Consider the following 27,924-nt stretch of genomic DNA (forward strand, 5'->3'; position numbering starts at 1 on the left):
CTAAAATTTTATTAAGAATCCATGAAGACATTTAATTTTGATGAGTGAATTATCGGAGTATCTATGAGCAACCTTCCTTAAACGTTTACCAAACCTATGTAGTTTTGTTTCTTTACGCTAATGTTGCTCAAAATTTGTGAGTACCTTCTATTTTAGAGTGTAAATCATGGACCTTCTATTTTAGAGTGTAAATCATGCCATGTCTGCTTTGGCCCATGAGCATCAGCATTGGTCGAAAAAGTAGGATTGTGATAATCTTCTTTGTAGCGAGTCTCAATATCCTTGAACAAACATTGGGAGTATCATAACGACCATCACAAAGATCAAGCCTACCAGTAAATGTAGTTATTTTTATGTAGTTTCTACGATCACATTTTTCTGATGATGAGTATATAAGGTACCCACAACCTGTTGTTTGAACCAACTCAATTCACTACTTGCATAACACGGAGCTAGCACATATTGAACCAAAAAGTGTTTGAATTTTTTTTTTGCTTCCTCATCATGTGTTTGCATAACTCTTTCCGTTTTAAAAATCATATTGTGGTTTGAAGTTTTTTCATCGCATACTAATAGAAGAAGACAAATACCTTTTTGGGATTTAAATTTTAGAAGGTCCCCCAATTTCAGATCTCCATCTTTTGCAAGTGGCCTTATGGGTTCTCTCACAAGCTTTGCTTTACTTTATGATATATGGACCATCTAGTAATGTAGACCAAATGATGGGCTTCAACTATGGCGTGCCATATATCTTTCTAGCATTTTCCATGTTCAAACACTTTTCTTCCTTCCAATTGAATCTTAGGAAGTAAGGCATCAATGACATGAACATCTTGGTAAGCACAAACCATCCCACCTTTACAAAGAGGAATATAAGTATTGAAAACCCCACCACCACCTTTGCACAATGCTTCAATTTATGTTGGACATAACTGAATTAACAACCTCAACGCAGAATGAGGCTTAGGAGGCTTACCATAGGAATTAAGCACTAAAAATTGGTCATCAATCTTGTCACCAATCAAAACCTTCTGGACAGGGATCACCAGAGTTCTTATGGGATCATCTCCAAAAACATCATTATCCTTAACAGTAAACTCCACTTTCGATGCAAAATGAGCCACGCCAACATGAAAATGCTCATTCCAGCGAGGATCTTGGTTGTTGTTTATGACATGGGTTTGTGCAATAGTTTCCCCTCCAACTAAAAGCAAAGCATGATTTGTTTTTTTCCCTAAAATACTACATATTCCATAACACCAGTAAATACTCCTCTGGACCTATCTCAAATGTTGTAAAATAAACCATTTGAATGCACAAAATGGCCTAATTCCATGATAGAACAAGGCAAAGGATTTGAACAAGCAACAATGCATGAACAAAGAACACAACATAACCCCAATAACAACAGTATCGTGTACTAAACAACAATCGAATTTCATTCTAGCTTGGATTCAACATACAAGGTTAAAGAGGGAATATTTAAGAAACAAGAGAAAATGACCACGTAAACTAAGTATTTTTCCACATCACCTTCAACATCTTAGAATGTGTTGATGGTGCTGGACCCACCAACACTCAGCGGATCTCCCCGATATGAAGTCCAAACTAGACCTCACACCGTTTTGTGTAGGTGTCCCATCCGGTATGATGGCCCGGTTTCCATTGTCTTAAAGGTTTGTCTTAGCTCTTGCTTGTCAGCACATGAGATTGGTTTTCTTTGTCTTCAAACAATGAGCTTCACATGCCTAGTGAGTGCTTAGTGTTACTTATGTCAAGGTTCTTTCACCTCAGAGGGAGAGGGTGGAAGTGAGTCTCAAGTCGAAAGGGAATAGTCCCAACTCTGTTAGAGACACACAACACAATAGGACATGTGCAACTTCGGGCGAAGTGGTCCACATGGATGCAAGAGTCACAAACACACAGTGAACGGATAGCACATACAACACCCAGCGGAATAGTCCACACGAGTGCGGTGGTCGTTATAACAAGTTTATGAAAGTGGTTTTGTCGAGTGTTTAGTGGAATAGCATGCATGAGCGAGACAACGTTAACAAATTATACAACACATTTTTGAAAGCATATGTATTAGAACAAGTGAAATAGTTCAATTGTCTTAATATAGGTTAAAACAACATGCATTACAAGAGTCCAAAGAATATTCTTACAAATAAATACAATACATGTGTGCAAAACGGGTTGGCCTGTTATCAGGTTTCTGAATTAAGCGAAAGTTCCAAGACACATCAGTACACCATTACATCACTAACATCGATAGTGGGGCATTGGAGCCACTGCTCACTCCTCAAAGAAAATACTACAGACTCTCAAGGCTATGTGGGAGGAGCCAAGGTGAAAAGTCTTTTGCATGTACAAATGAGGGGTATATATAACCAACGATGAAACTGATCCTTGTGATTGTTCGACTTCCTTCATCACTGTTTGACTTACATGACTCTTCATCTTTACATGTGGGTCTCTTGGACTTCCACATTACGTTACATTGATTACAATAGTATGGCCCACAGTAGTGATGTGGTCGAGATGACTCATGACATGACTCAACACGATATAGCTGGTATGTTCATGCTACTGCTGGTGTCCATGTCGAGCTGCAGTGTTGTTGAGTGATGAATGTGCTTTTGGTGTATCATAGCTTCACCTTTGCATGGCAAGGTGTGTAGAGTCTTCAATGGTCTTGGTGTTTGCTTGATGTTGCACGTGCATGTATCTCCTTTGCTTGTACTTGGCATGCTCCATGTGTTCATCGGTTCACGAACAAGTCTCCTAGCATGCGCTCCTTGTTCATCCCTTTCATTGTTGCGCCATGTCTCATCCATGTACTTGTATCTGCAATCACTCATGACGAGATGACATCAAATCCAGAAATCTCATAGTCTACCATGATGCATTATCTTTCGCTTTTGGGTGCAGGTGACCGGGAGAGAGGACAAGGCTCTGACACTGCACAAAGCACATTTCAGGTTGGGATGCGGGCTCTAGGCACTGTCAAGGAAAATTGCGCTAAGGTCACTGAGAGGCTGAGATGGGTGGTCTAGATTAGCAATGACTATCTATGGGATATGGCTCGACTGAAGGGAGGATCTGCGCATTTTTTCTAGGGAGGCAGTGCAGGCAGCAGGGAGGACACTGGTAGTGAAAACTGCGTATATTATCTGGGGAGGCTGGTAGCGGGTTGCGGGAGCTTGCTAGCCAAAACTACAGAGAGATGGCAGGCTAGCTTGTAGGACATCCTTGCACAGTTTCTGAGTTGAGCGGGATTTTGGGTAGCTAGGAGACAACCCATGAAAACAGCATAGTTTTCAAGAGGAGTAGCAGTTCGGCTTCCCCACTTACCCTATGGATAGACATGGTTCACCTTTCACCAACTCAGTCAAACACAACAACAAGTTTCATCTTGATCACAGTGTTTCGAAATCAGGAAGGGTAGTTTGGATTGTGAGTTAAAAATTTTCAGAGTATAAGTTTTCATCTCTAGTGTTGCTCCGCTGCCAGCAGGTCTGGATAGTAACCTGGTGGAGTCACACAGGAACAAACGCATTTCTCCATTGCTAGCGAGCCTGGTCAGTACCCCGGTGGAGTTGCATGCTTCACCTCTCTGCACAAGAAGCCTTTCTCTTCTTTCGCCTTTGTATTTTTAAAAGAGGATTGTGCATAGGCACTAATTTATTTTTGGGGTAGAAACGGGATCTCGACTTATTGAGAACAGAAGAAGTTGTTCCTTCAATGAAGCATGTAATACCTTTGACATAATTTTTCTCGTTTAGATTTTCCCCTTCCCCGTTTCTACTAGTTCGATGAGCTTGAACACATAGAGCAAAAGGTTGAGTGCAGTTATGGGGTTTCCCAGTGTGGACATAGGTTCATGGTTGGACCCAAGCTTCCCTTGCAGACGACTCATATTTTTCGTCAATACTTCATCGGCTAAAGGTTATTACCAAGCACAGAGAAGACGAACGCAAGACTGGCCAAGTGTTGCAGTGTCACAAGACTCTTTAGATCTTAGCCACATACTCATTCAAAAGTCAAAACTCAGTAGACGGAAACACTTATTTACAAAACCAAAAATAGCATGATACTAAGCAAGCAAAACAAAACGAAACAAAAATAGTAAGAAAAGTGAAAAAACAACAAGCAGTAAACAAACTATGTACATGGCGCGAGGCGTGGCCCTGGCCTACTAAAAATAATGCTTGAGATCTTGGCCATTAATAAGAAGGTTTTCAATTGTCCCGTCAAGTGATTACAAACAATACATGTGTGGTCCAAGCTTCTCATGTATAGTGTACAGACCAATCCACAAGGACTGGAACTTCGTATGTTTTCCTTTATCTTCATGGGGTTTGTCCCATTTCAATACCAAGTCACCAACATTGAATTTCTTGTGGTAACTGTTCTATCCCACAGTTGCGGACGCATAAGATTTCCAACTAAGTCAACAGTAGAAAGTGATCGGGCAAGTACTTCAATCTATGCGCTCTGTTGAGAGCCAAATTTTTCAGGTTCTGGGGCAAAAAATGAGGCAGCACTTTCCACGAATCGCCACCTATTGTCAGAGCTTCTAAATTGCATAGGTTCCCAATCCAGCTGGGCAATTCTTCTAACCTCACTCCGGCCATGTGTAATTCTTTCAAGGACCGTTGATGCTCAAGCTGGGTGGGCAATTCTGTCACATTAGAATAGAATGAGATATCTAATTATTCCAAGGTCGTAATATTTCCAAGCGTGGTGTCGGAGAAGGCCAATTCATGGCATCCTTTCAAATCTAGACTTTTTGAGATGATTTAAATTCCCAAAAGATTCTGGAAGCATCCTCAAGCTGGCAGCACCATCTAATTTAATGTGCTGGAGGCGTGTTAGCCTTCCAAAAGAATCAGGCAGCGATGTTATTTGCTTGCAGTTCTCTAAGTCTAAGTATTTCAAGCAGGGCAGTTCACAAAATTCTCCTGACAAACTTTTCAAGCAGAGGCCACAAGGCATGTCTCGACCCGCTGATATGGTAATCTTTTCAAGGTACTTCAATTGTCCTATGGACTTGGGAAAATTTGAAAATGAGGAGTCAACCCAAACACGTAGTTCTCGCAACTGAAGAGGAGCCTGCAATGTCTGGCATCTATCAGAAAGAGGTACTTGGATTTTCGCGTACAAAATGAAATAATGTTAGAAAAGAAAAATAAGCATACCCCAGATTCCTTCTGCCACAGTGTTTCCAACTTGTCCCCGGCCACTTCTAAAACTCTTAAGTTCTCCATTGGTATCCAAAAAGGCAGGCAAGAGTATGGACACTTATACCAGTGGAACCATCTGAGATTTGGTGACTGAGCTTTCTTCAATATGCGTTTCAAATAACGATCTTTAGTTGCAACAAATTCCAAATCTGAAATGCCACAAGAACGAGAATCATTGGAGAGATGTTTTATCCCAAACACCTTATACAGCCATCTTGTACCCCATGGCATTACCATTTCTGACCGCCTCGACGGCGACCCCATTTAGAAAAATGACAACCAAGCATGGTAATCCCGCGAACTTCGGTCATATCTACTCGCATATGAAATGAAAAGTATACATATGACAGATTAAATCTTTCTTTCGAATAAATAAGCATATTTATTGTGAACATTAAATATTGAAATTTAACCTTAATACAAAGGTTTCAATGATTGAAGTACTTACATGTGAGGATTGCTCCAGCAAATCATCAATGTCTTCGATGGATTGCTGCCAAAGATGACGGGTCCCTAGTCCCTGTGCAATATTTCTTGCCAGGTCACGAATGTGATCATGCATTCTTATACTATTTTCTGCGTCTACTTCCAACAAACACTTGTCCTGTAGATTTTGGAACCCCGACAAACCCCATATTCTTAGGAGAGAGATTCCTAATGTTGTGCAGGGACCAGTAATTGATATAGTACTGGTCCCACCAAACTACCATAAATTGAGACTTTTGAAACCAATATTTAAACAAAAATAAATAACATTAAGTATAAATAAGTATTAATTTATGTCCAAAATTTCCCCATACATTGACTGGGCCCACAAGTGTCCATAAATAGTATTTTATTACTTAAGACTGCAAACCATATTGACCCAACTAGAAAACAGCTAAAACCATAAAGGCTTCCAAAATGGTCTATTCCAGAAGTACAAAGCAGCAGTCACTTCAACCCCCACTCATCAAAACTGCAGCTTTGCATCCCAAATAAATATGCCTACATGCACATAACAAAAGGGAATGTATGTCAGCCATAAATACTGTGTTGTTCAACAAATAAACACCCCATGTTCAATAAATGACACCTAACCCAATAACATTTAAACCCACTTTGTTCAATAAATGACACCCAGATCCAATAACTATAATAAATGACACCCAACTCACTCTATTTCTCATTAAAACAGATCAAAGCACATGGATCAACACATAACCAATTCCCAACCATTAGATCACATCAAATTAAATCCAGACCACACATTCAAAATGAAGCCATTGTAATCCATGTGCATCCATGTCCACCAATTAAATTCAAGTGCCCAAAACTATAAAAGAAGTCCACCCACTGTTGAAGTTGCATCTTATGCTTTCAAACTATTCAGCAAACTTGAAGACAACATCACAAAATAGTTGCAAATATATCCAGGTTAGTTATATGAATTACAACTCATTCTTCTTACAGTTCTATTTTCATTGTTTTCATTTATCAGATTTCTTACATGATCTGTCTAGCCATAACTGCTAGAAGGATACCTAGATGGTTTCACAAACAACCATTGAAAGTCATTGTTCTTACAGTTCTATTTTCATTGTTTTCATTTATCAGAGTTCTTACATGATCTGTCTGGCCATAACTGCTAAAAGGATACCTGGATGGTTTCACAAACAGCCATTGAAAGTCATTGTTCGTACAGTTATGTTTTCATTGTTTTCATTTATCAGAGTTCTTACATGATCTGTCTGGCCATAACTGCTAAAAGGATACCTGGATGGTTTCACAAATAGCCATTGAATAAAAAGTAGGTTCTAAATACAACTGTTTAGAAAAGTTAAAACCATTCCTTAAAATAAATAAAAATGAATGCCTTCAACATACTTAATTTTTTCAGTTCAATTTTCTAAAACTTTTTATGACTGATAAGTCCATTCCAAAGCTGATGATAGCTGCAAGTTGTTCCCAACATAGAATTTATGTCTGGAATGGTGGCCATGGATTGTAATGGAGAAGTTGCAGTACTGAGACATTTTTGGCAATGACAAAAAAAAAAAAAAATGGAAAATGATATTTGAAACAACTATCATAGAATCCTACTTGAATCCATATAAAAGTTGCTAAATTGATGAACTATGGATATACTTGGAATGACATTTGCAAAATTTTGACACTGCCCTATGAAAGTGAAACATTTACTCTCATTATGAAAACAGATGAATACATGGAAAAATCCAGTGTGAACGAAAAAAAAACTAAATATTCAGAGTAACTCGAGAATATTGAAATGCTCGATAAGTTCCCTGTGGAAAGAGGATTTGCATTAAATCGAAGGCTAGAAAATGTGAATTCATATTGATGTGCAATATTAATATGATTTATCACTTCTGGTGCTCCCATATCCAAACTTCAACAGCTTGAGAAAGAGAATCTTTTGAAATTGGATGTAGAATTTCATAGTTGTGTCATTGGTCATATAAAAGTTTCTAAATTGATGAACAGGCAGGCAATTGAGAGACCACAAGGCTGATCACAGCTGCAAGTTGTTCCCAACATAGAATTTATGCCTGAGATGGTGGCCATGGACTGCAATGGAGAAGTTGCAGTACTGAGACATTTTTGGCAATGCCAAAAAGCAAAAAAAAATGGAAAATGATATTTGAAACATTTATCATAGAATCCTACTTGAATCCATATAAAAGTTGCTAAACTGATGAACAGGCAGGCAATTGAGAGACCACAAGGCTGATCACAGCTGCAAGTTGTTCCCAACATAGAATTTATCCCTGGAATGGTGGCCATGGACTGCAATGGAGAAGTTGCAGTACTGAAAGATCAGGTAAGTGTAAAAATGAGAAAACACAAGAAAAAATGAAAAAGATAAGTCTCAGCGAAATGACGAGTACTTGAAAATAGTATAAGATAAGCTCTTGTGGATAGGGAGGAAGGCTCCAAAATCAAAGCATAGGAAGAATTTTGGGGGGTGGTTATAACCGCTACAACAAGTTCATGATCTTATATTGGTCAATGATGGCCTTCACAAGCCTTGAGGTAAATTTCACCCCTTGATATGTAACAATTTCTCTAAGGACACCAAAACGCATAAATATTTCCTCAAATAAAAAATATGCAACTTATTTTTTAGTAGCATAAGAAAGTGTTTTAGCTTCTACCCACTTAGCTACGTAATCAATATAAACTAGAATATACCTTATCTTTTGTGATGCTAGAGTAACTGGTCCCACAAAGTTGAGGGCCCATTTTCAATTGGCTCAATACATACCTAGGGATGTAAAGGAATTTCATCATCTTGCACTATATGACCCATCCGTTGATAATTGTCGCATCTACAAACATATTCCTTGGAATTCCGAAAGAGGGTAGGCCAATAGTAGCTCAAATGAAAGACCTTATAAGAAGCTCTTTTGTCAGTGGAGTGGCCTCAACATGGTTCATTATGTGCATCCTTCAATGTCAAACACATCTTCTTATCACATGCATCTTTGGATAACCAAATTAGGGCTAGCGCGGAATAGTTCTCCCTGAACCCAAGAATAAGAGGCACTAGACATGATGATTTTCTACTTTTGTCTAAAGATGTGATGGTGTTTTTCCTGTGATCACATAATTAGTTATGTCTAGAACACATAGAGTTAGTAGAAACAACAAATATATGCTCATCAAGAAAGGTATCATCTACAAGGACTATTTGACCTGCATTATTCACTCAAGAAAGAAAATTGGCTACAAGGTTAGTTTTACCAAGCCTATCTAACACAATATTAAATTCTTGTAACAACAACAATCGCCTACTTATTCATCCATTATTTATTGGTTTTTTCATCAAGTACATAATAGCATAATTATCTATATCCACTAATATAGTGTTTAAACTTTTTAATGACATATATTAAAACTAAAAACTCCTTCTTTATTATTATGTAATTTAATTGAACGGGTGTAATATTTTTACTAGCAAAATCAATGGCATAGAAATATTGTCCTTCCTATTGTCCCAAAGTTGTGCCAACTTCCATCTCCAAGGAATCCATAGAAATGTGAAATGGAAGTGACCAATCATGTCCCCTCAAAATAGGGTATGAGTAAGTTTTTCTTAAGCTCCTCAAAAACATTTTGGCAATCATTATTCTATGAAAAGTAAGTATCTTTAGGAAGAAACTGAAATAAAGGAAAAACTATCCAAAAAAAATACTCAATAAATCTCCTATAATAGCTAACATGGCCTAAGAAACTTCTCACCTCCTTTTGTGATTTTTCCACTGGAAAATGCACAATAACCTCGACCTTAGCAAGATCAACTTGTAAACCTACACTAAAAATAATATGTCCAAGAATTATTCTTGCATTAAACATCATAGGACATTTAATATTACTTAAAGAAATATTAGCCTCATGACATATTGTTAATAATTATTCAAAATTCTCTAAGGCTTCATGAAAAGAGTTACCATAAATAGAAAATCATCCATGCATATCTCAACACTCCCAAGATTAGATAAATAACTATAATCACTCACTGAAAAGTAGTAGGTTCATTACAAAAACCAAAGGGAAGCACCCTATAAGTGTATGTTCCCAAGGGGTGTGTAAAGGTAGTTTTGTCTTGATCTTTAGGTGCAATCTATATGTGGTTGTATTTGTTGAAGCCATCAAGAAAGGAAAAGCACTTTTTACTAACCAAGGTGTCCAACACCAAATCTATAAATGGGAGGGTAAAGTAGTCCTTGAGGGTGGATTTTTTAAGCTCTTTATAGTTTATTCAAATACACCACCTACCATCCTTTTTCAGGACTACTACAAGAGGAGAGACCAATCGGCTATTGAATATGGGGTAGATGAATTTGGCATCAAGGAGACTCTGAATTTCATCAATAATATTCTTGAGCACAAGGTTCATTCACCTTTAGGGTTGTCAGACAGGTCAGGATCCCTCTTGAATATATATACGACGAGTACATGTTTTAGGAGGAATGCCTTTCATATCCTAATAACTCCAGGTGAAGGCACTAGTGTTGTTTTGCAGCATTTTGATCAGTTGATCTTGCTGATACTATTTGAGTTAAGAGTTTATGTATAAGGATTTTCCTGGACTAATATTAGCAAAGAAAAAATCGGATTTAGGGGTATCTATGGTTGTGCCTAAATTATGCAAAATGATGAAGTGTTAAAGCTACAATTCTCTTGAAAATCAAAACTAAAAATATGATCAAATAAACCAGAATTATACAAGGAATCAATATTAACAAGAAAGTCATGGGTTTAACTATCTTCAATACATTCTGTAAATTGAAGGATTTTATTGATGATAGAAATGCACTGAGTATATTCATCACTATTACATTCTTCAAGCCATCTATTATTCTGATATTATTGAGTGGATCTGGTAGGGGGATATAAGGTTACCTTCTTTTTTGCCTCCCCACATGAAATAAGCATATCATTAGAGTGACAACCAATATAAGCATTTGTTATGGAAAACCGTGGTTGTCCTAGAATCAAGGGATTCCCTCCTATGGGATTCTTAGGTTGTAAAAATATGAAACATGTAGGGTATTCCAAAGAGTCTAGTCAAACAATCACATCATCCAACACACCCTCTGGTCTAATTTTAGATATGTTTGCAAGCTCTAAAACAATGGGCATAGGGCAGAAGTGAAACAACCATAGTTGGTCCATATTCTGTCTGGTCATAACATTGGTCATGGCTCCATGATAAATTAGAACATTAGGGACAAGAATACCATTAAAATGGACAAAAAAACTAGATTACCAGTGTTTGCATATTTTTTTACTAAGGCTTATCCTGACATCAAGTCAGTTGTCTTAGCAATGAATTGAATAGTTTGTGGTTTTACTCTCTTCCTCCATGGTTTCTTTATACAAAGTTTCGTAATATTTTTGGGGTAAATAAGAATTTCCTTTATGGCCTACAACAAGGGAAATTTAATACATATATTCCTAAGCTCAGAAAACAGGTCATATTTAAAGCACGGGTCAGATTACTCCACATTTACTCAGGATAGGGAGGCGAACTAGAAGATAGTAAGGGCTTTGAATTTTGGGAAGTTGGTTTTATTGTAGCATCACTGTGTGTGTGGTAAGGAGTTTTTTACTTAATTTTATTCTCAATTATGATAAGGGGATTTAAATTTGTTTTTTCAAAACCCTTCCTAATCTTAGTTGGATGTCTCATGCCTAAACTGGTTTGATATGACACGTAAGAAATGGTGCTAGCTCAACATTAAAAATATGTTGAGTTACTTATTATTAGGGTTGGGTACTAGTTGGGAAGGAAACTATGTAGGTCTCAGATGCTAAGAAGGTGGTAATTGAGGTGGTGAGGGTTGCATTTGTTGAGGCAAAGCAATAGGTTTGGGTGGCTGAGTTTATGGATACAATGGGTATGGCATGGGGCATTATCACTATGGTGGCATATGGTAGGGAAACGTTGGCATATTTCCATAATGAGGGCCTCATCGACCTTATTTCCAAAGGTGACTTTTGCCATGTTGTTAAGGATATCCCTGCCAAGGTATAGAGTAATTACAATACTGAAATAATTCAGTTGACCAAGAAAATTAGAAGAATGTGGTGCAGGATTAGATTGTATACCTCGTGGGGCTTCATTCAATGAACCTTTGACATATCGCGTGCGTTCATGGCATACTAAACAATACCCCTAATTTGACTACAGATTGGAAATACCTCTAAAAATCACATTATTTAACCCCCTACCAATATGAACCCAATACACCTCCCCAATTTAAAAAACCCCTACTTTCAATGGATATTGTATGTATCCATTTTTTCATTAACATTTTTTATACCCCTTTATATTTTTACATTAACTTTGAGCTCCATTTTTATACGTGCCAATACAAAAACCCTTTACCCACTATATATCCCCCAATATATTAAGTCAAATTTTACTCAATATATATTCCCCAGTATGAACCCACGTGGTATGGTATTGCTCCCCTAGTGAAGCCCCCATGGTATACCTGAGCTTCCAAGCTGCCAAGGCTTCATTTCTCTTATTTCATGCAGTTTCTTTGGCGCTTGACTTCCTCCTTGGTTGATTTCTTTCAAGCTAGGTAATGATGGGAAATCATGTGATTCTCTACATAAATGACACATAAATTAGTGACATCTACAAGACACTATCGTAAGCATCAATTTTTGTCTACCTCTAGGACATAAAATAGAAAGTGCTTCTCTCTCTTCCTCTTGATTCTTTTCACATTGCAAAAAATCTACTTGTAAATTCAAATTTTCAAAAAGTCACTTTTAAAGATTTGTAGTAAATGTCCTAGTTTGTTTTTAATAACACCACCATCCATAGGTCTGTAATTCTTAGGGATAATATCCATAAATCCTTTCCCAAACCTTGCTTGACTATGAGAGTACCTCCTGCACAAATCACAAATCTCCATGTCCTAATAGATCTCCATGTCTTCATACATTTACCACATTAATAGATTCGTCCAAAATAACTCTTAAAAAGATAGTTCTAATAGTCTCAAGATCTGTTTTATGTCGCTTGGATTGTTGAATATTGTACAAAAACATTTCAATATAATCCTCAAGACACTCATCTTATCTTTGTGTCATTTTAAAAATTTCTTCTCTAAAGTCATGGGCTTTGCAATCCTCTTAGTATTTTTACAGGAATACTCTTTGCATCTCCTCCCATGTTTGGATAGTATTCCCTTCCAACCCCATGAACCACCATAAAATTCCATCCCTAAGGGTGGTAGGGAATGATTTAAGCTTCTAGGCATCATATGAATAATCATAACTCTTTCATAAAATATCAAAGTAAAAAATAATTGCAACAGGGTCCTCATGAGTCATGCCATAAAAGTGTGTTAGAATAGATGGGGGAATGTTCTTCATTTGCACTATGGGACCAGGATCCACCCTAAGGAACCCAAAAGTGATTTCCTCCTTTGCATTATTTTCTCCCTAAACTTCACCATTTTCTCCATCAATCACTTATTCCTCGTCTTCTATTATATTATTTCCAAATATACTATATTCAATCTCTGGAAGTGGTAATTGAGTTTGATTAATTCCTACAGTTGGATCTCACCTCCCTGCCAGCTTCGATACAATAGAGGAGCCAATAGTGGGAGTTGTCTTCTTGTCTCTTGTAGGTACTCTAGAGTTGCTTTCTTTAGAATCCAATTGCAAGCTTATAGCCTCATTTGTCTGATTCTGATGAGACATTTTACTTGCAATTGATCCAACATTAGAAAAAGGGTTTTCAAGGATATCATATTCACCTTTACCCCTAGTTTTAGATTTCAGATCTTTTCCCCTAGTCACACATATTTAAAATAAAAAATTAATCACAACAAAACCAAGGTAAAGAAGCAAACTAGACCATTGGTCCTTGACAATTCTAACTCAATTAGCTTCAACAGAATTGTATTCGCTATTAAAAATAACACTAGGCCATAAAAAGAAATTTCATTTGTAGGAAAAGTAAAAGAAGTGAACCAAACTATTGGCTCCTGACAATTATAACTCAATAGCTTCAACAAAACTTTGTTTGCTTGAATCAAAACACACTGTGTGGACCAACATGACAAGGGCGACACACTAAAGGTGGTAGTCCATGGTCTTTCCTCCTCTTCTCCTTTGAGCCTTAAATATTGTGGAATTCAGTCAAAAAACCTTTGATCATCAAGGTTTTATCCCTCAATTTCCTCCCCCATAATGATGCAAAAATGTTGGGTGGAATAATTGATAAAAAACCTACTCAACAATTACTTATCAATCTAGGGTTGTAGACTTTGAGTCACCACATAGTTTATACATGGATTGAAACCACACAGAGCTGTTATGCTAAAGATTTATCTAATTGACTAAGAAATTTTCACCTTAAACAAAATAAAAATTTGCATCACCTTGGTTTCTATCACAGAGTCATATCTAGGACAACAATGATCAAAATACCTTCGGTAGTTTTCACTGAAATCAATCAAGAAATCCTAACTAAGGGGGCACTAATTTCCTAGTGCTAAACCCTCCTGGGTCGATTGAATTTTTGTACCCTCAGGTCTTTAGGTGGAAAAAGGACTCAAGAACTCACAATGGATTCTAAGATTACACTACAGGAAAGGAACCTAGGTTTTAATAAGCAACTCCTAATCAACTAGGCAGTGTTGTTGTCATAAAATTTTAAAAGGAAACGGTGACTAATCCTAAGTTTCCCTTGGGGTCATACCACTACTAAGCACTCATTAGTGATTTAGATACAAAATGAACAATGTTAAATGTATATAGCTTGTAACACACCCTACTCTAGATCTTCAAAAGACAAGTCAAATCCATAGATTATCATTCATATAATAGTACACAGATTTTTTTTCTCACAAGAAAGAAACATAATATAAATGATGTTTGAAGTTCAAACTCAAAGCTTCACTCAACATTGATAAGTATGATACAAATTCTTGCTATTAAATGTGAAATTATAACAAATATAAACAATTATATTATGTGAAGACTACACACAACACTTAACCTTTCTCGTGTATCAACACATATAAAGATTTGATTCACATACACTTCTTAGAGTTATATGCGGTCTTTGCATACACAATCCATGCATCCATCAAAATCTATATAAAAATAGAGTTCGAACTATGCTACATAACAATTATAAATAGTTTAGAGTGCACAATCTCCTTGAAACAAAACCTTATATTGTTAATGAATCTTTGCAAACCATAAATGGTGATTTTGAACGAGATGTATCATGCCACCTGCTTTATTATTGCATGCCAGAGGAAACATAGTCTCGCATTCACCAAAGACACCTCACAACAAAAATATCTAAAAGGAAGGAGCATGGTCTTTTGGTACAGAAGAAAATCTCTGGGCATTAAAAGAGGATCTGCCATCTGGCAAAGTTTCAGGAAGATTCAGTTTTTCTTTATGGGAAATTTAAGGTGGAGAATTTTCTCAGGCTCGAGCATCTATATCGGCATTGACTCAACAGTGAATGGTCTGGAATCACTGCTTCCCCCCGGATTGATCTCCTATTTCCACTCAAAAGGCTATTTTACGTGGAACAAGTTGATTAAATCTTGGTCCTCATCTTCTCCAGTATGGAAGGACGGGGATGACTTATCATTGCCTCTTTCTCTTCGTCCCATTTGGTTGTCGGCTGTCAATAATCTTGCAGGCAAAGGTATCAAGCAATCGGGCTCAAGGGATGTGCTGGCGTGGTCTCTGCAGAATTCTACTTAGCCTATTCGTGTCAAAGACTTATATGCAGCACTTTCATCTGGCCTCCCGCCGCTCTCCATTCCCATCTTTCCTCACAAATTCTGGAAAGCGTCTTGTCCGCTCAAAATGATATTATTTTCATGGTTGCTCTTTTCTAACAGGAACCTCACATGGGAGGTCCTTCAAAGGAAGGGATGGCAGGGTCCGGGCAGATGTCCAATGTGTCGTTTTGCGGCTGAATCAAATGCTCACATGTTCTTTCAATGTGCCTCAACTTCTCAAATCTGGTATGAATAGTCATTGTCACATGGTTTTCCTCACCAGTTTTTCTCATCTGTACAGGAAGGCTTCAAATGGTGGAGTGAACAGCGACCATCTTGGCGATCATTATTCATCCTCACATGCTGGTTTTTGTGGAAATGGAGGAATGCTCATATCTTTCAAGATTCCAGGGTGCCCCTTGCCTCTATCCTGGTTCACATATCGGCATTCTTTGATCCTGCTGGTTAAATCTCCGGCCTATGGTTTCTGTTTATATGGCCATTATCGTTTTTTTCGGTTTTTGTGGATGTTTTTCTCTTTTGATCTTTCTCTATGGACGATATTTTAAAATGCTTCTAAAGAAGGTATATTTGTATGCTATCTGGACAGACATATTTTCTGTGGAAGTATCTGTATAATCTGTTGTTTTTGTTCCAGGATGGGACGGTCATGTTATGTATTCAGAACTTTATATTCTCTTAATATAATCCATGATGATTTTCTCTCTGAAAAAACAATAATTCCTAGCCCTATATTTGCAATAAATCATACAAGGCATGTGTTCTTAGACAAAAAAATTATACATTTGATTGTGGTAGAATAAAGAACAAGACTAGCATGTAAACACTTCAAATTTGATCTAAGCGAGAGGTAATACGTCTTGATCTTAATCTGCACACACTCAGTTATAACATTCAATGATTCAAATCAAAAAAATAATCTAAATAGGAATAACACATATATACAAAACTTCTAATGTAGTTCTATTTTTTTAAAGTAAAAGATTCTTACTTTCTATAAACACTTAAATATTGTCTAAAGCATTAATAAACTTAAAAATTTCATAAAACATTTTAAAATAAATTTTCCAAATTAATATTTATTTTCATAATTTAGATAGAAATAAATACCTTTATTGTTTCTTATTTATATAATTTTATTTTAATAAACCATTTATAATTATTTATGGGATTTTTCAGTTTTATCAAAGTTTATAATTATTTATTATAAAATTGGTTTAAAATTATTTATTATAAACTTGTCAAAAATATTTTAATGATTTTAAATTTTTATTTTATAATTATTAAAATTTAAAATTAAAATTAATATAAAATAAATAATAATTTAGGTCCAAAAAATCATATATATATAATTCGGTACTCTCCTCGCAAAATATTATGTTGAGTAATTTAAATATTTAAAATAAAATTTAAAAATTTAATTTTAAATTATTCTTTGAAAATAACTATTATGTTAAATAATTTAAATATTTAAAATGAAATTTAAAAATTTAATTTTAAATTATTCTTTATTTTGAAAATAACTCTTCATTGTCATCACGTCATATGCTTAAACTAAACCTTCTTTGCATTTCATATTCTTACTTTTATATGTGTTAAGTAAACCTGAAATAGTAAATCTTTTGGTGGCATATATTGCCACCAAAAAGTGTATTGAAATTACATAAACATTACGTCCATGGGTAGGTAGTTAGGTTCTTAGGCCTGCCTTCAATCGTTGGCGCAGTTGTTTCAGCTCCCCCTCACCCCACCTTAGTTTCGGCCAGCCACGAGCCCAAAGTGTCTTTAGCAACATTAAATGTTTTGCGCCGGACAACTCTAGCGTCTCATCGCATTTATTAATTATCGAAAAATCAAAATTATTACTTATTAAAAATCATATACATTAAGGAATTTAGACTTCTCTGATCCATAACATTGAATCAACCAAAAGATTGGTTCGAAACGCGTCGACAAAAGATTGATTATGTGATTTTGCCGAAGATTATCTAGACAATCATATACATTATTGTGATTATTTTTTTAGATTAAAATAAAATCAATTACCCTAAACATTATTATATTAATTTTCAACCACTTAAATTATAATTAATTTATAAATATGATTTTTTATATAGAAAATTTAAAATCATCCATTAAATTATTATAATGAAAATTTAATAGTTATATATTTTCACAATAAAAAAGAAAAATTAAAAATTAAAAAATAGCAATATATATATATTTTAATTTAAACAATGTAAACTTTGAAACGGGAACTATAAACTCAAAACGAGAACTCTGGCCCAAAAACCCCAAAAAAACCACAAAAACAGTGCTCAAAACGAAAAGTGTGTATACTGGAACGATGTTTTTTTTTTTAGGTGTCAATTTTGCGGTTGTTTTAAAAATGGCAGCGACTACGAAATTTTCCTGCAAAATATAGCTTCAGAAAAAAAGTGTTGATACTGGAATAATGATTTTTTTTTTTTAGGGTCAATTTTCATACTTTTTAAACAATGCTAATAAAACCCATTTTTTATGTCTCAAACAAAGTTAACTTTTAAGGAAAAACACATTAATGTTTCTGGTAGAATATCATTTTTCTTTCTTAGGTATAAATTTAACATGTTTTCAACCACAAAACTAAAAAAACATGACATTATGAACAAATTATTTCACTGAATGAATTCAAAAGTCTTTATTTGTACACTGAATAAAAGAGACATTATATCTCTAATTTGATATTGCATTGTAGATATTTAAACAATAAGATTTATCATACTTAAGACATAATCCAACAACATAAAAATGCTTCATAACTTCTCATTTAACAAAATATGGAAAACATCCATTTTATTTGAAGATACGATGCATACATCAGTTATATAAACTGTCTTAAACAATTATTCAAAATCACTCATATTTTCTTGCACACCATCAGAATTCACATCTTCAGATGAATGACTGGATGCTGACGAAGATGTTCCATATTCTTCTCTGTCATCAACTAGTGCCCCATCTGAGTCCACATGCATGCCCAAGATTCCAGGTTTCAAAAGTCTTCTAGATCTACGACTGGTTTCAACAGAGTCCCATGTCAACACTGTTCCTTCTGGTAACAACCTTTTCAGAATCTCTGTCGTCTTGAAGCGAAGAGTTCCTCTCTTTGTTAAATTGAAGTCATAAACAAGTATGTCAACATCCTTCAATTGTAATATGTCTGTGCGGCGACGATTTATATTTGTACCCTTTCTTTTTCTTTTTCCACCATTTTTTTTGTCAACTACCATCTCTGGCTTATACACACCATTGAATGGGTGTGTATTTGTGGCATACCAATGTACTTCAACACCTGTAACATCCTCATTTTCTGTAAAGACCTTTAAAACTTTAGCAACCCAAAATGGATAGCCATTGGGATCTCCATCTGCTAGCACTGCAATCATGCAACCCTCCTTAATAGCCTGTACTGAACCCCTATAAAGGTCTTCCATGGCTTCACGTTGTGCACGAGATCTTCTGGAACCTATATACATCTCTCTTTCCTCTGCCTGTGAAGAATTAATAATACCCTGAGATTGTTGTTGTTCAACAATGTTTACTTCCTCATGTTCATTCGACACATTTTGTGGCCAAATAAATGGATTTTTCAAAGGTATATCTTCATTTATTGTTGTCGAAATGAGATCACTTTGATTATTGAAAAACGACTCCCACCAAACTGAATCAGCAATGTCAAAGTACTCATATGTATATCTAATACATTTTTTAATTTCTTCCAGGCAATCAGAATAATTTATAGCCCTGTTCTGTCTACGTGCATTCTGAACTTCACCAACTGATTGTAATGACAATATTTTTGATGCAAATATTGGATGATCTGGAATGAACTTCAAAAATTGCAATCCTGATGACGGGGCCCACTCTGTAGTAGTTGAATACTTCTTGCCCCATATTAGTGTTTTCCCATCAATTTTTTTGATACGAAATTGATGTTGGAAGCTAATGTCATTAAGTTGTTCAATGCATTTCCCCTCACCATATGATCCCAGAATAAACCTTCGCATGTCAACAGTTTCTTCCAACACTTCAAAAGCAGGCTCTGGCATGTATGATTTCTTAATACATTCAATTAGTGATGGCAAGCTCCCAACTTCCTTCCTCCTCAATGTGACTGAAAAACGACTGAACATCTGATCAATATGGTCATGAGTGTGCCCAACAAGAAGGAAACCAACCTTTACCTTTTGAAAAATTCTCAATTCAACAAGCATGTTCAGATACCCAAAAACAATCTGATTTTTGTTTTCACGGCAAGTGTTGTCCAATTGTAGATACAAAACTTTAGGAAGATTACCAGACCAATGAGAAATGACATCATGAATTATGGTTATGGTCAGATTTGCATCATTATGAATATTTGGAGCTGTGAAGTACACCCTTGGCAACATTTTCCCATTGAAGACCATACAACCGACCAAGTGAAACTGAATAAAATTTTCCTCTTGTAGATTTTTGGGTGTGCGAACAAAATGTGGTAAAAGTGTTTTCTTCTGGTCCATACCATCAATTATCAAACCCAAATATTTATTTGGATTATCATAACACTTCTTTCGATGCTTGTACAACTTCTTCCTTTCATTTGTTTGTTGTTCGCGATGCTCCTGAAGTTCTTTGACAATTAAATCTACACAACATAAAAGAAATTCATTAAGAAATATGTTTTCATAGTTGATGACTATACAATTTTAAAAGTAAAAGTTATGAACACTTACCTCTTTCTGAGCCTTCACATTTGTCCCTTTTTTATTTAAGAGAAGCACATGTACTGCAAATCCCCATCCTTGTCTTCTTAGGAATACGAACATTATTGAATTCTTTCTTCCATAGCTTCACAAAATATTGATATGTAATAAAGTGGCCCTGTCCCTCAGCACTTTCTGCATATTCTTTGTATAAGTTGTAGATTTCTCGTCTTGAAAAATTATCTGGAATATGTATTGTCTCTCTATTTGGCATACACTCTCCATGCTTTGAAAAGAAATCTTTCATCCATGACATTGCAGTATTTGATAATGGCCCAAACTGCCTTTTATAACGTACTTCTGAATAAAATGTGGGATCCTTTTCCAAATTTTCTTGAATTCTCGAGAGACGAAAATTCCCAAGTGAATGAAACATTTTGAAAGCTTTTCTACACAATAAAAAATTCCTAATATGATAATCATAACCTGACAATGTAGATTGCATGCAGCCAACTAAATATGAGTTTTGCATGCTTTTATTCATTGACAAATATCTCTTCCTGCTTTCTAAACAATGTAAACTTTGAAACGGGAACTATAAACTCAAAACGGGAACTCTGGCCAAAAAACCCCAAAAAAACATCAAAAACAGTGCTAAAAACGAAAAGTGTGTATACTGGAACGATGTTTTTTTTTTAGGTGTCAATTTTGAACGTGTTTTAAAAATGGCAGTGACTACGAAATTTTCGTGCAAAATATAGCTTCAAAACGAAAGTGTTGATACTGGAATAATGATTTTTTTTTTTAGGGTCAATTTTCAAACTTTTTAAAAAATGCTAATAAAACCAATTTTTTATGTCTCAAACAAAGTTAAATTTTAAGGAAAAAACACATTAATGTTTCTGGTAGAATATCATTTTTCTTTCCTAAGTATAAATTTAACATGTTTTCAACCACAACATGCTAGATACAAAAGAAATTGAAAAATTTTCAACTATAAAACTAAAAAAACATGGCATTATGAACAAATTATATCACTGACACTGCGCCCACCCCCCCAACCCCCGCCCAACTGTACCCTTCCCCAGCCCCCATCCACCCCTACCCCTGTGCCCTACCCCTCCCCCCCCCCACTCCTTACACCCTACCCGCGCCCTACCGTTACCCCCCCCCCCACCTCGCCCACACCCTACCCCCCACCTTATCCTCCCCCCTCCCAATCCCTTACCCTTAACCGCCCCCCTACCCCCCTCGCCTTACCCCCTACCCCATACAACCCCCCCCCCCCCCCAGCCCTGCCACCCTCGCCCATCCCCTACCCCCTACCCCCCCTAGTCAAAGTGAAAATTGGCACTTCAAAGATCACATCCAATGTTCTTTCCAACCACCTTCAAGACTGCTCCAAACAATCCTACTTCTATTATCTCTTATTACTAAAGCATGGTTACAAGTGTTTTACTTGTTTTATGTGTATTTTAGTGCCTTTGGCCTCGTAAGTTATGGCCTGTATCTCTAACTACTTTTGATTCTCTATCATAAGTTGCTAGCAATTTCTTTATAATAAAGAATATTGAACAAATCTGATCAAAGTGAATCTACTATTACTAAAACATGGTTACAAGTGTTTTATTTGTTTTGTGTGTATTTTAGTGCCTTTGGCCTCCTAAGTTATGGCTTGTATCTCTAACTACTTTTGATTCTTTATCATACATTGCTAGCAATTTCTTTATAATAAAGAATAGTGAACAAATCTGGTCAAAGTGAATCTACTTGTATTTCACAAATAGATGTACTTTTTTTTATGAATGAATAAAACTTTGGTTTAAAAGAATTATCTATATATATATATATATATATATATATATAGATATATATATATATATATATAAATAAAATAAACATAATTAGTATTCAAAAAACAATCAAAATTTAATGTAAAAAACATAAAAATTTAATTAATACAGAAATTGTAAATTATATATATATATATATATATATGATTGAATGACTAAAACTCAAAATTTAATGATAAAAAATATAATCTTATTTTAAAATATACTTTAATTAACATGAAAATTGTAAAATTTAAATAATTGGAACAAGACTCTTTAAATTTACACCTTATTAGCAAAATTAACAAAATTGTTAATTTACCGTAAAAATAAAACTAAAATTCTGTAGTTACAATTATATATATATATATATATATGATTGAATGACTAAAACTCAAAATTTAATGATAAAAAATATAATCTTATTTTAAAATATACTTTAATTAACATGAAAATTGTAAAATTTAAATAATTGGAACAAGACTCTTTAAATTTACACCTTATTAAAATTTACACCTTATTAGCAAAATTAACAAAATTGTTAATTTACCGTAAAAATAAAACTAAAATTCTGTTCAAAAGCAAGCTAGTTTCTCATGTTTTTCCAAACAAAAGACATCCACATTATATAATATAAAACTATTTCACTTTAAAAATTTAAAATTGCCAACTATATGTAATATCGTTAAAAAATTGAAGTAATTTTTTAGAAATATATTATTAAACATTTTATAATTTAATATTAAAAATTTTCAATATTTATAAACTTTTAAGATAATTTAAGTTTTTTCTTCAAAATTCTCACAAAATATGCTCCTGGGTCGATTCACGTAAGGGTAGGGCGTGGGTAGGGTGTAAGGGGGGGCGGGTGTGGGGCAGGTGCGGGGTAGGGCACGGGGGTAGGGGTGGGTGAGGGCTGGTGAAGGGTACAGTTGGGCGGGGGTTGCGGGGGTGGGCGCAGTTGCGAGGGCAGCCGCGGGGAGGGGTTGGGGGGTTTGGGGGGATGGGGGGCGGGGGTAGGGGGATTGGGGCGCGGGAGTGTGGGGGGACGGTAGGGGGTAGGGTGAGGGAAGGGGAGGGGGGCCCGGGAGGGGGGAAAGCTTAGGAAGCTTCGTTCAAACATAAAATTCCGCTGAAAACAAACATCTAGCGTGGCATGCAAAGGATGGACCACGAATAAATACAGAGTTGGCGAGCGAAACAAAGAGAAAACACAGATTTGATGGATGCAGGGAGTACAATAACTTGGTAATCATATCGAGGGATTTGTCATCATCATCATTTTCGGAGATTGGATCAAGCGTGTTACTTTAATTATTAATGTGTAGTGAATCCAGACAAGAGATCTCTCGTGAGAGGAATAAGTTAATGGGGCCGGGGCTTTAATGTAGTCGTCAGGGGGTTGTGGGGGGCGCATGGGTAGGGGCTCGCCCATACTTGCCTAATTGTGCACTTAGTCACATTATCCCTCACCTGACCTCCTGCTCGCCCATCGACCCACCTGCCCGTTAGAGGTGGCTGGGCAATTTTGATTATACAAATAAAAAATTTATGGTATATTTTTGTTGTTAATTTAAGTTAATATGTTTTTTTATTTACTAATTTATGTGGTTTTTTTTAGGAAATTGGCATCAAGGAAAATTTCTTTGAATCTTTCTGGACCAAAGAGTCTTAAAGGTGTATCTTCAAAAAACATTGGTGAACGAACTCCACCTGAGCTCATGCCTACAAATATTTCAAGTGCTTTAAGTGATAAGAAGCTAATTTCAGATTGGAAAAGTTCAAAAGAGGTGAAATTTCCATCAAGGGTCTGGTATGTGAAAGAAAGAGAGAGCACAACTGTGATTTTCGCATTGATTTTTAAATTAATTATTATTTTTTGAAAAAAAAAATTGTTATTATTATTTTTTTGACATGAAATTCATAAAAAAAACTATTATTTGACCATTTTTAGTTAATATTTTTGTATAAAAATTGTGATTTTGACATGTTAATTCTAGCAAAAAATTATCAAAACGTTTATTTTTTTGTTATATTTATGTTAAAAATGGTTATTTTTATGTCCATTGTTAAAAAATGTTGTTTTTTAGAAACAATTATTTCATGTGGATTGAAAAATTAATTAAGGATGTATAAATATGTAGATTATCTAAAATTCAAACTATCGACTTTCTAATTTAAAAACGCAAAACAATAAATACCCCCCTAAAAAAAAAAAAAAATTAAGATAGAGAACAAGAAAATATGAATAAAATGACGACTTCAAAAACTATCAAATTTCGAAAATATTTTTTTACATTTCACACACTAGAAAATTAAAAGTAAAAAAATAGGTCTTTTAAAAAAAGGGTGTGATGCAGAATACTCACTTTTTAAAATCAGCATGAAAATCAATACCATTCTAAAACTTGATTTCATTCTTGAACATGAAAAAAAATTAAAGTTCCAAAAACCATGTTCTAAAAAAAACATGTGTATTCTGCATCACCACTTTTGAAAATCGGGTCATTTTTTTGCTATCTCTACGAAACGGGTAACAGTATCAGTTCCCGTTTCAAAGTTTACATTGTTTCTAATGCAAATGTGAAATCCATACGTTTCAAGCAATTTTTTTGGCAACATTCACTTGAAATGAGAGCGCTGATAGAACTTCTTCTCATCAGATATTCTGCTTTACCCCTTGTATAACTAGAATAGCTTACATTGATACGAAAAGGTCTACTCCTACTCCTTGATACAATATTTCTTGGCAACATCTCCATCATTGGATCTTCATTTTTATAAGGACTTTCATCATTAAGAGGAACGTTATCCACACTATGATCTGCTCTGATTTTCAAATTTTGACTGAGAGGATACCCTTCATCTTCCCCTTCTTCAGTGCTACTATCATAGTCCTTAGAATTCAGACTAAATGGAAAATCTGACTCGATGTTTAATGGATATTCTTCCTCATGTACATTGTCAGTGCTACTCTCATAGTCCATAGAATTAGGACTATGTTGAAAATGTGGTTGTTTACTTATTGAAGATGCTACATCCTGTCCTTTGTCACTGCTACCTTTATACTGATTAGAATTAGGACAAACTGCATCATCCTGTTCTTCATCACTGTTGCTCTCATAGTCCTTAGAATCAGGACTAAGAGGACATTGTGATACTCCAATGTTTTGAGAATCATCATCCTGCGCTTCATCACCGCTGCTCTCATAGTCCTTAGAATCAGGACTAAGAGGAAATTGTGATACTCCAATCTTTTGAAAATCATCATCCCGTGCTTCATCACCGCTGCTCTCATAGTCCTTAGAATTAGGACTAAGAGGACATTATGATAATCCAATCTTTTGAAAATCATCATCCCGCGCTTCATCACCGCTGCTCTCATAGTCCTTAGAATTAGGAGTAAGAGGACATTGTGATACTCCAATCTTTTGAAAATCATCATCCCGCGCTTCATCACCGCTGCTCTCATAGTCCATAGAATTAGGACTAAGAGGACATTGTGATACTCCAATCTTTTGAAAATTATCATCCCGCGCTTCATCACCGCTGCTCTCATATTCCTTAGAATCAGGACTAACTGGACACTGTGACAATCCATACTTTTGAAATTCATCATCATGCTCATCATCACTGCTGCTCTCATAGTCCTTAGAATTAGGACTAAGTGGACACTTTGACACTCCATTATTTTGAAAATTTCCATCATGCACCTCAAAACTGCTGCTCTCATAGTCTTCAGAATTAGGACTAAGTGGACATCGTGACCCTCCATTCTTTTGAACTTCACCATCACATTCTTCAAAACTGCTACTCTCATAGTCCTCAGAATTAGGACTAAGTGGACATTGTGACACCCCATTCTTTTGAACTTCACCATCATGCTCCTCATCACCGCTGCTTTCATAGTCCTTAGAATTTGGACTAAGTGGAATCTGTGACTCTTTAAATTCTCCATCCCCTCTTTCATCAGTGTTGCTCTCGTAGTCCTTAGAATTGGGACTAAGTGGAAGAATTGACTTTCTATTCATAGTGGAAGGATTCCCACTATATTCATCAATATGAATAGAGTTGTTACGCGATGAAGATGTTGATGGTGTATAAACCGAAACTTCACCATCAGAGCAATCCATCACTTTCAAATAGAAAATGTTGAATGACACAAATGGAGTCTCCTGAGAGTATTATATAGTTTAAAGAATGAAATATTCCCTCCAAAAATTTTCGCGAAAATATTTCCCTCCAAAAAATTTCGCGAAAATATTTCCCTCCAAAAGTTTGTTAGATTTATTTACCTTTATTATTTTATTCTACAATTGATTGAAAAACATAAACTAATTTATTTTTATGAAATAAATCACTAAAATTCAAATTGTAAATCACAACTTGTACATTAATTATTCTAATAGTTAAAGTATATCATATTTACTTAACAATTTCTTTTTTTTCTAATTTTTATAATATATTCTCAAACATATTAATCCCACATTCAATCCGTTGTAAAACAACTCTACAATATTCTCTCTATAATAATGTAAAACAAATTATCCCACATTAATCGTATGGAAAAACATCTTCGTAATTTCACTTATATAATAAATTTCGCTATCACTATTACTCGCCTCACATCTAGGTTTTCTGAAATTCCTTGAAAGACTCGTGAATTTGTGGAGCAGCGATATTGCTATCAACAATATATACAACGAAGAATTGTCGCAATTGAAAGGCAAGTACAATTATTTTTTCGAAATTTTCATATTAAATTACGTTAATGAAAAATATATTTTTTTTTAAATTAAAAAATTTTCCAAGCCAATTTTTTTTTTTATACCACATGGTGAATCGGTAACTGTCTAGCCTAATCTTGCTATTTACCCTACCCCGCCCGCCACACCTCCCCCCTTCTCCAACCCTTGCCCCCCTAACTCCCTCCCCCCCCCATTTTTTAATTAAAAAAAAAAAAAATTTCCAACCCCACCCGGCACCCGCCCCCACCCCAGCCAAAAAAAGTTTCCAACCCCACCGCACCTCGGCCCCCTGCCCATCCCACACTCCACCCGGGCCCACCCGGCACCGGGCCGACCCCTAGGTCCCCCGCCCGGGCCGCCACGCCCCCTCCCCCTCCGGCCCCACGGGCCGCCCCGACCCCCCTCCCCCCGGCCGGCAAACCCCCCGACCCCTGCCCCTCCGACCCCCGGGCCGTTCCACCCTTTCCCTCCCACTGGGCTGCCCCACCCTCTCCCCCGCCCGGGCCGCCCCCTCCACCCCCCGCCCTGGCCGCCGCACCCCCGCCCCTTCCCCCCTCTCCCGCCCGTCCCCCCTCCCCCCTCCCCATCCCCCTCCTCCCTCCCCCGCCCGGCCATCCCCCCTCCCCATCCCCCTCTCCCGCTCTCCCGCCCCTCCCCCCTCCCCATCCACCTCGCCCTCACCCACCCCGCCCACCCCGCCCTGTTGTGGGGAAAAGTATCCGACTCGAAATGACTCTATCCCTACTCTAAGGGTGATAGTTCCTTAGCAACAACTGAAAGTAAAGATTTGATATTTTCCTTTGTGAAAGTACAGAGAAAGAAGAAAAGATTGACCAACCGATATCTTTCGCTTTTGTCGATCCTGTCTTCTCTCGTTGCCTCTTGTTCCCAGCTCCTTGCTCCCTTTGCCGGCCCGGCTACACAAAGATCCTGCAAAAACGAGAGAGGTAAACTACAAAAAACATGTACTCATAACTGATGCATGGATTAGGATGAATCAAATATACAGATAAAAACAATACATCATTGCAATACAAGTATATAGGAGAACATCAGAGCTTTAT

General features: G+C 36.1%; 1 pseudogene; it reads right to left on the reverse strand.

The window, feature by feature from the left end:
• LOC149236292 (phospholipase D delta-like) lies at positions 1-27,447 on the reverse strand (annotated as a pseudogene).
• Positions 27,448-27,924: the final 477 nt, after the last annotated feature.

This window comes from Pinus tabuliformis, chromosome 8 (genome assembly GCF_031772625.1).
Source record: "Pinus tabuliformis cultivar Carrire ecotype Pingquan chromosome 8, CPIR1, whole genome shotgun sequence".
In the NCBI taxonomy this organism is placed as follows: Eukaryota; Viridiplantae; Streptophyta; class Pinopsida; order Pinales; family Pinaceae; genus Pinus; species Pinus tabuliformis.